The 15,435-nt window shown below is 35.6% G+C and overlaps 1 protein-coding gene across 1 annotated transcript in view; it reads right to left on the minus strand.

Annotated features, from left to right (window-relative positions):
* Nucleotides 1-5,585, minus strand: part of LOC150093777 (N-chimaerin-like) — a 274,033-nt gene extending 268,448 nt beyond the window's left edge. Inside the window, exon 1 of the mRNA XM_090412511.1 lies at nt 5,458-5,585. The gene's annotated coding sequence lies outside the window, so the exon portion shown is untranslated. The remainder of the gene's footprint in view (nt 1-5,457) is intronic.
* Nucleotides 5,586-15,435: the final 9,850 nt, after the last annotated feature.

Below are 15,435 nucleotides of genomic sequence, written 5' to 3' on the forward strand. Positions count from 1 at the left end.
ATCAAAGCTTAGTGAAAAGAACTTACATACCTTCACTATACGAATGCCATAAAGGTGTGCTTGTATTTTGTAATTAAAATAAAAAGCCAAAAGGCTAGTTTCCTGGCAATTAAATAGATATTAAATGGATAAGAATCCTATATTGTCATATATATAGCCAGTAAGTGAAACTCAAGATCGATAACTACGATCAATGAGTATTTTTCAATGCCGAAAAACTATCGGCAAAGGTAATTCGAAGCAAAGGTGGAGCAAGCTCCCTCACTATTCTTGATCCTTTTGGCTTTTTATTTTAATTACAAAATACAAGCACACCTTTATGGCATTCATATAGTGAAGGCATGTAAGTTCTTTTCACTAAGCTTTGATATTTTCCAGGTCTACCTACTCACTGATGCGACCTCAAAATAGGTTGAAACCGGTCTGGATAGTGATCTCCCCTCATAATGTAATGACAGTATTACATCTCCTAGGAGCTGTGTTTTACATTACGAGAGAATATCAAGAATAGTGAGGGAGTTTGCTCCACCTTTGCCGATAGTTTTTCGGCATTGAAAAATACTCATAGATCGTAGTTATCGATCTTGAGTTTCACTTACTGGCTATATATATAACAATATAGGATTCTTATCCGTTTAATATCTATTCAATTGCCAGGAAACTAGCCTTTTGGCTTTTTATTTTAATTACAAAATACAAGCACACCTTTATGGCATTCGTATAGTGAAGGTATGTAAGTTCTTTTCACTAAGCTTTGATATTTTCCAGGTCTACCTACTCACTGATGAGACCTCAAAAAAGGTTGAAACCGGTCTGGGTAGTGACCTCCCTTCATAATGTAATGACAGTATTACATCTCCTAGGAGCTGTGTTTTACGTTATGAGAGAATATCAAGAATAGTGAGGGAGCTTGCTCCACCTTTGCTTTGAACTGCCTTTGCCGATAGTTTTTCGGCATTGAAACTCATAGATCGTAGTTATCGATCTTGAGTTTCACTTACTGGCTATATATATAACAATATAGGATTCTTATCCATTTAATATCTATTCAATTGCCAGAAAACTAGCCTTTTGGCTTTTTATTTTAATTACAAAGATATATATGCCATTATATCAGAGGTGATGTATTTACATTTGGCCTATCATGCACAGATTTGGTTTTCTAAGGTTTCTTTATTTCCCTTAAACTAAGAAGACCAAATCAAAGATGAATATAAGATGATTTCTATTGTGGAATGTTGATTATAAGAGAAGATTAAGTGACTGTGGATTGTAGAGTTTATCAAAGAGGTGAAGAATGCAGAATATGATAGAAACATTAACTTAGTGAGGAAGCTTTATAATATATACACAGTAAGGATTTTTCCATACATAATAAGAGGGGAAAGAGCCAGAGATCATACATGGAAATTAAAGGGTTGAAAAAAAAAGTTTATTCCCCTTTTTTTTTTGCCCAAAAAAAAAGGGAATAAGAAACTTTTTTTTTTCATGGTGCATTGAGTGAGTGGAAGATGTTATTATATTTAACACCAGACCTCCATGGAGTTAAACACATCATGGGAGATATACACTGTTACACACAAAGCCCATCAAACCATGCTTTAAACTCATTCAATGTATCCATATTCATCACAATGTCAGGCAATGCATTCTACTCACCAACCACTCTTGTTCTGCCCCCATTATATGAAACATTTCTTCCATATTAACCAGGTAACAATCCTTTACCAACTTAAATGTCTCAATCATATCTCTGCCTCCACTCTTCCTTCTATTCACAAGGCTTTGCAAACTACATTCCCTCAATCTTCCTCCATATCTCACATCCCAAAGATCAATTAATTAGTCTTCTCTGGACCCTGTTCAACATATATCCTCATCACCATGAAAACCAGGGGACCAATCTGTGCACAATAATCCACACAAGGCTCAAAGCCTTCTATAATGGAGCCAGAATTTCTTTATTTCTGCATGCTAAGGTCCTCTGCATCATTGCCATAATCTGATGTGATGACTTCACAACTTGTGCAATGTGACCTCTGAACTTCAGATTTTTGTCAATCCCTACTCCAAGGTCCAAGATCTCCTCAACTTCCTCCAAAATTTCCATACTAAATGTACCACTTCGCATTCCATTGTTCTCTCCCAAATTTCAGGCCCTTACACTTTGCAACATTGAACTGAATGTTCTATACTCTTGCCCATTCATATAATGTACATCTCCTGTAAGCCCACAACACATGCTTGATTCCTCATCACTGTCCCCCCCCACTAGTGACTTTCCTCTTCTGGGATACTGCACCCCCCCATACACAACTTGCTGATACCTACCTATCTGAGAGCCAGTTACCGATCCAACTCATTAACTGATCATCCAATCACAGCTGCTTCAATTTAGTTACCAACTTATAGTATAGCAATCTATTAAATGCATCTTCCTTGTCCAATACATTCATCATCTTGTTATAGTATATAAGCAAGTTGCTAAAACATGATCTCCTTTTAACAAACTCATGCTGACAAGCACAAAGAATACCACTTTTTATAACTTTCAGTAAGGAAATACTGTGGATAGACATATTACTAACTATTATAATAATGGAATTAACTCACGTAAATTATTCTTTATTCATAGAATTTTCACCTGAGTATCACAGGCATCATCAGTACAGGTACAAGGCTAATTAAGCAACTGTTATATTCACAAAGCACCACCTAAGTAGCTAAGGTTAAATTTCCTAAATTTATTTAATTATTATTATTATTATTTATTTATTTTTAATTATTTAAATTTAATTATTGTTATTTAATTATTCAATTAAAATATAATTTTAAAAAATTATTTTCTAACATATAATTGTATACACATATATATTTATATATATATATATATATATATATATAAAAATAAAATTAAACTTAAAAAAAATTTTAATTATTATAATTGAATAATTAAATAATTATTTAATAATTATTTAACTAAATAATTCAATTTAAATATTTAAAAAAAAAAAAATAATAATAATAATTAAATTTAGGAAATTTAACCTTAGCTACTTAGGTGGCGCTTTGTGAATATAATAGTTACTGTTTAATTAGCCTTGTACCTGTACTGATGATGCCTGTGATACTCAGGTGAAAATTCTATGAATAAAGAATAATTTATGTAAGTTAATTCCGTTATTATAATAGTTAGTAATACTACTTTTATCAACCCACTTTTGCATCCTATCTCTCACCAACCACTCCAATGCCTTAACTACAACTCCAGATATACAGATCAACATATAATTTGTAAACTTAGTTTTATCACCATCATTGTGAAGTAGAACAATTTTATATAGAACAATAATTGTGAGAACACAAAGAATTCTGGGAATGACACGGAGAACACAGACTTGCAGAAGTAAGGAGATTCTTGTTCCATTATATAAGGCTATGATTAGGCCACAAGTGGACTTCTGTACACAGATTTTGTCATCTGATTTCAAAAGGATGAAGAGATGTTGAAAAGGGTCCGGAGACAACTTACTAAGGTAGTTTCCGATCTCGGATACGAGGAAAGATTGAGAAGATGCAATTTACAGTCTAGTGGATAGGAGGAAGAGGGGGTGATATGATAGAGACAAGTTAGTAAGGGGTAGTTATAGGATCAATGTTGGTTTTACAGAAAATGGTAGGAGATCAGGGGAAAACCAGAGGACATCCCTGGAAGCTGTATAAGGAGGGTGTGAGCAAGGGAGTGAGAAGCAGGATTTTTGCATGCAGAGTTCTGAATGACTGGAATGCCTTACCTGAGAGTGTGGTATCTGCATTGAATTTGAGTGTTTAAGGTGCAGTATGACAAGCTGTGTGTATGACAAAAGAACCTCCTAGATAAGTCTTTGACATGAGGTCTTGGGATAATAATAATATATCCTTTCCTCATCAAAGTCTTCATATGGCCAGCTTATAGCTATGTTGTTAGGAAGAGTGGTGAGAACATCAGTGAATAGGATGATTTGTGACAGGCAGTGGATGAGCATCACTGAGAGTTGTTACTGCAATTTGGTAGAAGTAAATTATCTGTAAATAATTATAAGTTGTTTAAACAAGAAAATGTGATGTGTAGAGTGAACATCCCACAATAACTCCTTAGTTCCATGAACAAACCATTGTAATAATAATGATATATTGTTAGGTATTTTGAGTAATAACACATAATTAAACTTGGCATCATTTTATAATATTTTAAATAATGATACTGTTTATTGATTTAAACAATATTTTAATAAAAATGCCTAAGAACCAATAATAAATTATTGGGTAGCAAGCATTATATAAAATTGGACAAAAAATATTTTTTTATAGAAAAATAATAAATAATGCTCATATGCTGATCTGGTTGGCCGAGTGGTTAGCATATCTGCTCTCCAGCCAAAAGGGCTGTAGGTTCGAATCCCACTGTGGGCATGGATGTTTCCGATAGTTTATGAAAATACTAGTGGTGGTGGGAAGTAGATGGCATTGGTGTAGATGATAGTAGTTGCAGTTTGCTGTAGTTGGTGGATTGAGTGGTGGAGATGGAGAGCTATAAAGTGGGTGCCCTCCCACAATGAGTCTTTAGACTCCTTCGAGGTGTCATGCAATAATAATTAATAATAATAAATAAAATATATATGGAGGCAATGTGAATGCTGGATTATGTTGCTAGTGTTACACATAAGATAATTTAATGTGTAACACATTAAATTATCTTTAGTTATACTTCACAAATGTTATATCAGAAGCACATTTTTTTTTTTTTTTTTAATGCAGAAGAAAGAAATAGTGGGGACTGTAAGAAGTGAAACGACCTTTTGTTACAATAGTGTTATTCGGGGTTGAGGCTACACGTTTTGTTGCTTGGGGTGAATATTACCTAAAGGAGATGAACGTCAAATAAAAGGGGATGTCGTTAAGATCAGCGCCTTTTCACAGGTGATGGCATGTAAGATGAAATCGGTAATTCAAAAACTGATTTCTTCATGAAACTAGTATTTGAATTGTGTATAAATGTCCGTTTCAGCATGCAGATATAACTTCTACCTCAATTTACCAATAACGAAAAAAAAAAAAAACACTTCGCTGTCGTTGCACGCTTCGTGAGTGTATTTTCGATGGACATAAAATTTTGTTTTAGAGAAAAAATGTTAAGGAATTCACTCCTCCATACATCAAGGAACAGTGCGTGTAGGTTTGCGAAATGCATCTCAGTGGATAAGAGCAAGATGCACAAATAGAAACAAATAATATTTGCTGAATTTGATTTCGTCTTCTTCGAGAACACAACCTGAAGTTTAAGGACACGATCAAGAAATCCCACTGATTAAATGGGTGATTTGCATTTTAATATATTATTTTTTTTTTAATCTATGGCAACCGCTCTGGTCAGTTCCAAGATATAAGCGAAGCCACCAACGAAATGAGCAAACTTACTTGTCACATTTGCTTGCAGTTCCTCTTAAAATGTTAAGAAAACTCAACGAAAACAACAAACAGTTGTCAAAAACACGCGACAGTAATCCGTAGGACTTTTTCAATTCCTTAAACTTGGTCTTCGGCTCCACAAATACATGCAAACATCTGCGAAAGGTAAAAATAGTAATGGTCAAAGACTGGTTCTTATCTGATAAAGACTCCAAACTTTTGGTTGTAATTTTTATTTACAATCCTGGCAAATCAGTAAAATATATGCCATAAAAACAGTTCAAGCATCACACACCTGCATGGGTTACTCCTGCCATACTTTTTCACATTCGAAGAAATGTGTTCATATTGTTAAATGCCTCAGTATAAGTAAGAGCATCGCCCAACGTACGCCAAATTGATTATTACTAGACACAAACTGCAAATGAACTTATAATTTCTACGACTATAGTAGCTTGATAAATAAAAGAATTTCTCATTATTTAATGAATGAAATATACAATTAAATGTTGCTTGAAAATCTACTCACCAATAGTTCCATTTATAAATTATTATATTCTATATACATACATACAATCAATCCTGAACTTACGACCATTACATCCCGTTCACCAGTATAAAACCTCACCATTTCAATCCATGGATTTATGTATTGCTGATTCCTTCAACACATAGTATTAAAGAAATAAAATTTTCTAAGGCTACTGAAGGTGAAAAAACCACAGAGAGTTTTGAAAGGAATATATCTTGCACTGAACAAAGAATATAGATGTACCATGGAGTGAGGTGACAGCAAACTGCATGAATGGTTTGGGGAAAAAGCAGCTGAAAACATTTGTACATTCATCCACAGGATTCGACAAAGCCGTACAAGAGATTGATAAGAAGACAGTACCGCGAGTCAAAGAGTTGGAGATTGAAGATGTAGAGTAGTTTGAGGAAGCCTTGGAAGAACACTTCGCTAGTGAAAACTATATACAGATGAAAACACAGAACATTGCCGAAGAAAAAGCAGAAGAAGTTGGGGGGGGGGGGGACAGCAGAACATGAAAAGGTCTATCTCCAAAAAAAATCACAGTGAAAAAATTAGCAAGGGCATTTGCTATGTTAATATCCTCGGTTATGCTATGAAATCTACCCCAACATGAAGAGAATTAGCAAAGTATCATTGCAGAAAAGAAAAATCTAGCTGTCTAAGCTAAGTTGGCATAATATTCATTTTTTAAAGAAGCTCAGTCCTGCTCACACCTCATTCCTGAAGATGAGACTAGACATTCCATAAATTATGCATTTGGTAAAATGTCCTCAAAATGATTTGTTGCACTTATTGAATTCGAAGAAATTATAGTTCATTACCTAGCTTATCCTATTCACTCCGACGAACTGTCCAAAGAATAAGGCACTTTGAAAATTTTATCTTGCTCTATGTTACTTCCATCTAATTATTTATAACAAGTATACGGTAGCACGGTACACTACAGTGCAATATTGTGTATGGCAAATGAATATTATAATTTATTAAAAAATAAGACATTAAAAAATGTATATCGTGTTAGGATTAGGGACCATGAGATAGCGGCAATTAACCGTCTGATATCCGTTACTATTATAATTTGTGTGAATTCTATATTTTCACATTTAAGAAAGAATAAAAACGGAAGAGGCCTGTGTAGCTCAGTGGAAGTGGCGCTTGCGTACTCTGCGCTTTGTCGCTCGAAGTTTGACTTAAGATCAGGTCTAGTCGGCCACTGGAGGAACTTTTTTTAAGCCTTTCTTCGACCGATTTCCGCGTTAGTCGATCTCTGGCACGGGTAGGCGGGATTTTCCTCCAAGAAGCTCCGGTTTTTCATCCCATAAACTCAAGAAAATCGACCGTAATACCCGAATTATTTCAAACAGTGACATATCTTGTTAGGGTTAGGTACTAAGAAATGGCAGCACTTGTTTGCCAGCTCTTCATCGGTGGCTGCTATACTTAGTGATAGACATTGGCCACCTATCTCTGATTGGCTACCGGTGGCGATTGAACTGCCCACTTAGTCTCCAAAAATTAGATAGGGTAAAAAGGCCTCGCCTACTCCCTATATGGGAATAAAAGGCGTTAGCTGATTTATTTATATCTTATTTAAAAACGGAAGAAATAATGGAACTGAAGGTGAAATCACAATTAAAACAGAGATGTCGAGCTGTATTAGACCGAATCACATGCTAGATTCTAGACTCGATGGCAAGTCGGTACACCTAATAAGATGGTAATACCAGCAATAAATAAGATGCTTCTAGTCAGTTTACCATCATTGTTTATGCAAGTATTAATAGGGAAGCATATACAGAAAAATGCAAATAACAAGAACACATGGAAATAAAATCAATTACGAGAGGGTGAGTGAAGCTGCTCTGTTATGAGCAGGCTGACCATATTTCTTTGAGACAAAAACAGGATGGGCGTTATGTATTATTCTGTATTCATGAAAAAGTAATCCGATAAAAAAAGTTTTAATACCTAAACATATTGAGCTTACCATTATTTTTCAGTGACAGAACCATACAAAAATTTAGGTAGACGTAAAGCGGGGGGGCTATATTTCACCACGATCGTACCATGAATATTTATCCAAGGAAGTGATCTTACAGAGCAAATTTCGGTCTTTCGATAACTTATCATAAAACCTCTCACACTCCATGACACAATTTTGTTTTACAACTAACAGAGCCTTCATTGTCTCAACATTTAATCTAGATTTCTCCTTTCACCACATGCAGCTCATAACAGAATATATTCTCTCAACAGGTGATATACTTCCTGGAAGACAAAGAATAAACTCTACAATATTACAAAAGTCTTGAAAGTATAGGCGTTTCTTGCTCATTGCAGAAAATATCTGTACCCGTCTATCAGATACAGGAATGTTTTCTTTATTCCATGTCCAACTTCCTCACAATTACAGATTATATAAGGGTCCACTGATCGAATACATGAGTTTCTTCTGTCTCTGCGCGTGCGATGAGTTACTCATTCAGGCTATCCTGTATTTCTTTCCATTCATGTGTGTTCCTTAGTAGCATCCAATTGAACTTCTCAGTCTTTCCTAAACTACACTTCCACTTGTTGACTTATTCTAAGCTGGTTTCACAGAAATTCTCAACTACCTCAAAAATCTTAGCCTCATTGATTTCTCCTGAATCTACACCCGCTGTCCAAAAAGAAACCGAACTTTTCGAAAATAGAAGAAACTAGTGGCGCCACCTGTTGTATCTTTTTTTTTCGAAAGCGGCAACCATCATTAATGTTGTTTCAACTGTTTATTACACTTGTTTCATTAGAAGCTAGTAATTGTGCCAAGAGTGACAGTGTGTTTTGACGAACGGTCGGACAATGAGTTTCAAACAGAGAGCTGCGATTTACTTTTGTGTTGAACTTGGTAAAAGTTTTACCTAAACGCATCAAATGCTTCAAAAAGCATACAGTGATGAATTCTTATCCCGTACTCAAGTTTACGAGTGGTTTAAGCGATTTCAAAGTGGTCGTGTGACGCTTAAGGACGACAAAAAGCCGGGCCATCCAAAAACTGGACAGAGCGAAGTTAACATCCAAAAAGTGCGTGATTTCATTAAAGAAAACCTAAAATCGTCCGTGAGATTGACTGAAGATGAATAGGGAGATTCCAAAATCAACTGTGCATAACATTTTGAGCGAGAGTTTGGGCCTTCGTAAATTGAATTCGAGATTTGTTCCCCACAAGTTGACCGACGGCCAAAAAATGCATCGAATTGAATAAAGCAAGGACCTCATTAAAACCGCTCGTAAGGACTCAAACTTCCTTGAAACGATCGTCACTGGTGACAAAACGTAGTGCTTTCAGTATGAACCCAAAACAAAGCCCCACAGTGTTGATTGGAGACCACCAGAAGAGGGATATCCGAATAAAAGTTCGCTTGGAGAAGTCAAAATTAAAGACTACTGATTAGTTTCTATGATTCGAAGCATTATCCACAAAGAATTCGTTCCTCCTGGCCGAAGTGTCAATGGTGAGTTTTATCTCGAAGTTTGAAGCAATTAATAGCGATAATTCGTCGCGAACAGTATGAATATCGTCACGACCGACCGTTCGTCAAAACACACTGTCACTCTTGGCACTGCAACTCGGCTTCGAATGAAACAAATGTCATAGTTGCTAGGGATGTCAATCCAGATTACTTAACATCTTTATCATCTTGTGTTTCTATGGTATCACCTCTTGAATCTGATTTCAAGGTAGAAACGAGAGATTGCGCAGTCCATTTCACATCTTCTAATATATCAAATGTTTCTCCTGTATTAACTGACTCGTATAATCACAGAATTTTTAGTGTAATATATGGTGATACATCTGGTTTGTCTAATATCCCAAGTTTAAGTGATCATCAAGACTTCGCAGTTAGGTGCCATCAGTCTCAAAGGAAACATACATGTTTTATACAGCCATATCCCAATGTATCTGATAGAAGCATGTGGAGTATACTGTGTTGTGCAAGTTCTGAAACAAAGGAACGGACATTTTTAAATGACTATAATATATTTTATAATTTTGATCGGACCAAATGGTATAGTCTGTCTTTCAGAATTCCAATATGTTCTAATGTTTTTTATGGAATAGAAAGTATGGGTGAACTAAGAATGACAAAGTATGAGAATGACAGAAGTAAATCTGTGCATGGAATAAATAGTGCAAAAAATAGATACACAGAGATTGCTGAGTGATATACTAAAGAATGTGAGAGAAGATCAGGAACAAAAACAAGCATCAGTGGGAGTAAACGATATCAAGTTAAGAAGAAAAAAGATGTTGTGCTGTATGAAAATTCTATTATTAAGGGTGTGAAGAATGGTAGAGTAATTAAAGCGTGTTATCCAGGGTCAAAGATTAAGGATATAATTGGGGCTGTGAAATTGCCGAAAGATAGCGTGAGTGAGATTGTTGCAGTTATAGGGACGAAGATCTAGGTAGCGAAAGATTTTCTGTAAGACAGGATTTGAAGGATTTAATGATAGCAATGAATGCAAAGAGTGAGAGTGGAAAGATCATAAGTGTGCTACCACGATTTGATAGTGATGAATTGAACAGAAGAGCAATTATAGAAAATGGAATGGTGTCAAGATTGTGTAAAAGGTTTTGCAAAGAAATGAAACTAAATATTGATTTTATGAATGTCTGGGATGAGTTTGATAAAAGGAAGGAGTATATTAAGAGAGATGGTTTGCACTTAAATGGATTAGGAGCTTGGGATTTAGAACATTTATTGATAAAGAAAAGAGTAAAGGGTCAAAAACAGGGAAATGGGATTTGCTATGGAGGCAGGTCATAGAATCTGCTGTAAATAGTACTAAGGTCATTAATCGCTGTGAATTTGGGATTACTTGTTCGCAGAATATTAACAGCATACAAAGTGGGATAATTCGCACACAGGGAGATTATGGGAGGAAGGGAGTATTGCAGTTTATGTATACTAATGCTCGAAGTATTAGGAATAAGTGTGAAGAATCTTTGTCATTACTTAGTACAACATGGCTAAAAATTATAGGAATTAGCGAAACTTGGTTAACTAAGAATGATATAGTTATTTGGATTGAATGTAAGGGGTACAGTATTTTCAGGCAGGACAGAGATGACAGAATGTGGGCAGGGGTTTTATTAATGATAGACGAAGCACTAAAGCCAAAAAAAGATAGAAGTACCTCACTGTGAAAGGTATGTAGAGGGTAATTCTTTCGAGGCTGTTTGGGATGAGAAAGAGATTAACAAGGCGAAATATGTAATTGGTTGTTGCTATAATCCAAGGGGAATAATGGAGAATGTAGATAGCATGTATTCGCAAATTAGCACGATGAACGAAGGTCAAGTAATTATTATGGGGGATTTTAACTTTGGGGACATAGATTGGGGGAAGGAATGGTCACAAGGATCAAAGGAAATGGAGTTTATACAGTTATTAAGAGATAATTATATGAGACAGCATGTGATGGAAGGGACAAGATATTCTAGAGTGTTACATCTGGTCATAACATTGGAGAACATATCAATAAGTAATTTAGTTACAATGTCTCCACTTGGAGAAAGCGATCATGTGGTCCTGACCTGGGAGATTGTAAGATGTGCTGAATATTCTATTAAGAAAGGGTATATGTGGAATTACAAGGCGATTATGGTGATTATGACAAGCTGAGAAGACAGCTTTCAGCTGTACTATGGCATGAGAAATTCAAGGGGAGAGATGTTGATGTGCGTGGGAGATTCTCAAGGAGTATTTGAAGAAAGTTGTATCAGACTGTATTCCCAGAGTCAGAAGAAGAAACAAGTAGGAGTAAAATGGATGCATAATACTATTAAACAGGAGTTGCAGATAAAGGAAAGTTTTTGTGGAGGACGTATAAAAAAAAAAGGTGATGAGCGTTCCAATGAGCAATGCAAGGTGCAGGCAAGAGAGTAACCTGTATGGTAAGGAAAGCCAAAGCTAATTACGAGAGTAAGCTAGCTGGTGAATCCAAAAGACACCCTAAAGAGCTCTTTCGCTATGGGGCTAGTAAAAGAAAGAATATCCATGGAAAGATTACTTTAAAAACTGTTGATGGTAGAGAAATTACAGAAGCTAATCAAATAGTTGAGTTGCTTAGTGATCATTTCGCAAATGTGTACCATCTTGGTAGTGATAATGCAGTGTCAAATGTGCCATTGACTGATGAGAGTCTAGAGATAGACGAAATTGGGGTGATTAATATATTAAAGAACATTAATACTAACACTGCCATTGGGTTAAATGGCATATCGGCCCATGTGTTACGAGAAGGTGCAAGAGAATTAGCAAATCCTCTAACCAGGATGTTTAATTTAAGCCTCAGTTCTGGTAAAGTGCCAATAGAGTGGAAAGAAAGAGGGGAAAATAGTTCCATTGCACAAGGGAGGCTCTAAGACTGAGGTTGCAAATTATAGACCAATCAATATATCTAGAGTGGTGATTAAGATTTTGTAGAAATTGGTAAAAATTAGAATTCAGGACTGGGTGGACAGCAATATGATACTTTATAAGAGGCAACATGGTTTTTTTGAAGGGTAGGTCTTGCCTAAGTAATTTGCTTACTTTCTATAATAAAGTAACAGTGGAGTTGGATAAAGGAAATCCTTACTCAATGATACTGCTTGACTTTGCAAATGCTTTTGACAAGATTCCACATGGAACTCTGTTACATAAATTAGAGCAAATGGGTATGGATCCAAAGATGGTGATTTGTATTAAAGGATGGCTGGTGGACAGATATCAAACAGTGGTTTGTGGAGGAGCTGAGTCCAGGAAAAGGCAAGAGACTAGTGGTGTACCTCAGGGCTCAGTGCTTGGTCCTCTATTGTTTAATCTGCACATCAATGATATTGGAAATACCTTGAATGGAAATATCCACTTGTTTGCTGATGATGCAAAATTGGGAAGAGCAATAATCAATTCAAATGATGTAAATATCTTACAGGATGAATTAAATAGGCTGATAGTATGGACTAAGGTAAATGGCTGTCAGTTCAATTTGGCTAAATGTATGGTGATGCACTTCGGGAGGATGATATCGCATGCTGTTTACTATATTAATGGAACTGAAGTGCAAGAAGTTGATGAGACAAGACACTTTGGAGTTATTGTGTACAAAGAACTTACGTTTAAAGGACATATTGCAAAGATTGCCAAAATATTACATCAAATTACATGGTTGTTGAGGAACACACTAAGAAGCAGGGATAGGGAGGATATTGTTCCCCTCTATAAGGCATTAATAAGGCCGCATTTGGACTATTGTGCATAGATCTGGTCGCCAGAATTTCTTGGTGATGCGGAGGTGGTGGAGAGGATTCAGATGCGGGTTACAAAGATTGTTACAGGTCTGTAGGATGTTCCCTATGAGGATAGATTGATGATCTCTGGGCTCCAAAAACTAGCTGATAGATGTAGGAGAGGAGATATGATCTTCTTATTGTGCTATCTTCTATCGAAGGTCAGCGACCATCTTGGCGAACAAACTGCGGTCTTGTGCTAATCTGAGCAGTTGTGTACTGCTCTTTCCTGTCCATGTCTTGATGTTGTCAAACCATGATATTCTTTTTCTTCCTCTAGTTCCTTTGTTACTAATTCTTCCTATCAAAATAGTTTGTAGAAGTTGGTATTTGCTGTTTCTCATGATGTGGCCAAGATATGATGTTTTTCGTTTCTTGATTATTTGTACAAGATATTTAGCTTTGCCAATGGATTTTAAGTCCTCTTCATTGGTAATTTTTTCTGTCCATGATATCTTTAGCATTTTTCTGTATAGCCACATCTCAAAGGCTTCGATTTTCTTGATGGTTGTCGCCTTCAATGTCCATGTTTCAACTCCATAGAGCAGAATAGACCACACGTAGCATTTCAGCATTCGGCATCTGACTTCCATGTTTAGGTCTTTATTGCAGAATAGTGTTCTCATTTTCATGAAGGACTGCCGTGCAACTTCAATCGTTGTCTTTATATCTATTTCTGGATCCCACCTTTCATTAAGCCAACAATCAAGATATTTATACCTTGACACTTGATCAATATTTTCCCCATTGAGTGTCAGTTTCATTGATGAGGCTGGATGTTTGCTGATGATCATGTATTTTGTCTTGTTGATGTTTATATTTATTCCCATTCTTTGGCTTTCTATGTATATCTGTCAATGAGTTTTTGGAAATCCAAAATGTTATCTGCAATTAGCACGGTGTCATCTGCATATCGTAGGTTGTTAACAATCTTTCCATTTATTGTGATTCCCTCTTGACATTCTTCCAATGCTTTTTTAAAGATTACCTCTGCGTATATGCTGAACAGGAGTGGTGAGAGCACACATCCTTGTCTCACTCCTCTTTTGATGTTAATATCACTGGTGGTAATGTTGTCTAATTGAACGGTAGCTGACTGATTCCAATACAGATTTGTTATTAGTCTTATGTCTTGTTCGTCTAGCCTTATTTGTTGAAGGACTTCTATTAAGTTAGTGTGTCTGACTTTGTCGAATGCTTTTTCAAAATCTATGAAACACAAAAAGACAGACTTCTGTTTTTCTATGCATTTTTGTATCCATATTTGAGTACAGAAAAGGGCCTCTCTAGTACCAAAACCATTCCGAAAGCCGAATTGTGTTTCACTTAGAGTTTCTTCACTTTTTCTATAAATGCGATTCTGAATTACTTTCAAAAATATTTTTAATGTTTGGCTCATTAGACTAATAAGTCGGAAGTCACCACAGGAATTCGCTTTGTGTTTCTTTGGGACAGTGATAAATATAGATTTGAGCCAATCTGATGGAAATTCATCACTTTCATATATTTCATTAAATAGTTTTTCAAGAAGTTTGATGTTATCTGGTTCTATTAATTTTAAAAATTCTGTTTGCACACCATCTGGTCCACTGGCTTTTCCTGTTTTACTTGTTCGTATAGCATTCTCTATTTCGCATTTCATGATTGCTGGTCCTTGAATGTTATCTTTTATATTTATAGGCTTCTGTCTAGTATCATTGAAAAGTTCTGTTACATATTTTATCCAAATCTGTGCTTTATTCTCTTCTTCTAGAACTATTTTTCCATTTTCGTCTCTTAGAGACACTATTTGCTTTTTCCTCAGTTTTCCGGAAATTTCGTTGATTTTCTTATACAGATTGAAATTATCATGTTTCTTCTGAAGCAGTTCAATTTCAGTACATAAATTTTTCATCCAATTTTCCTTGGCTTCTTTTATTTTTTTCTTGATGCTGTTATGTGTTTCTGCATACCTGGCTAGGTCTTTGTTTTTGTACGTTCTTCTTGTATCAATAAGAGAAAGAATCTCCTCTGTCATCCATTCCTGTTGTTTTATATTATTCACATAACCTACTTCTTCAATACTTGTTGTTACGATGGCATTCTTTAAGCTATTCCAAAGAGATTCCACACTTTTATTTTCTTCTATATTAAT

Source organism: Typopeltis vanoorti, chromosome 23 (assembly GCF_054136105.1).
Source record: "Typopeltis vanoorti isolate ZY-2024b chromosome 23, IOZ_Tvanoo_1.0, whole genome shotgun sequence".
Taxonomy (NCBI): Eukaryota; Metazoa; Arthropoda; class Arachnida; order Uropygi; family Thelyphonidae; genus Typopeltis; species Typopeltis vanoorti.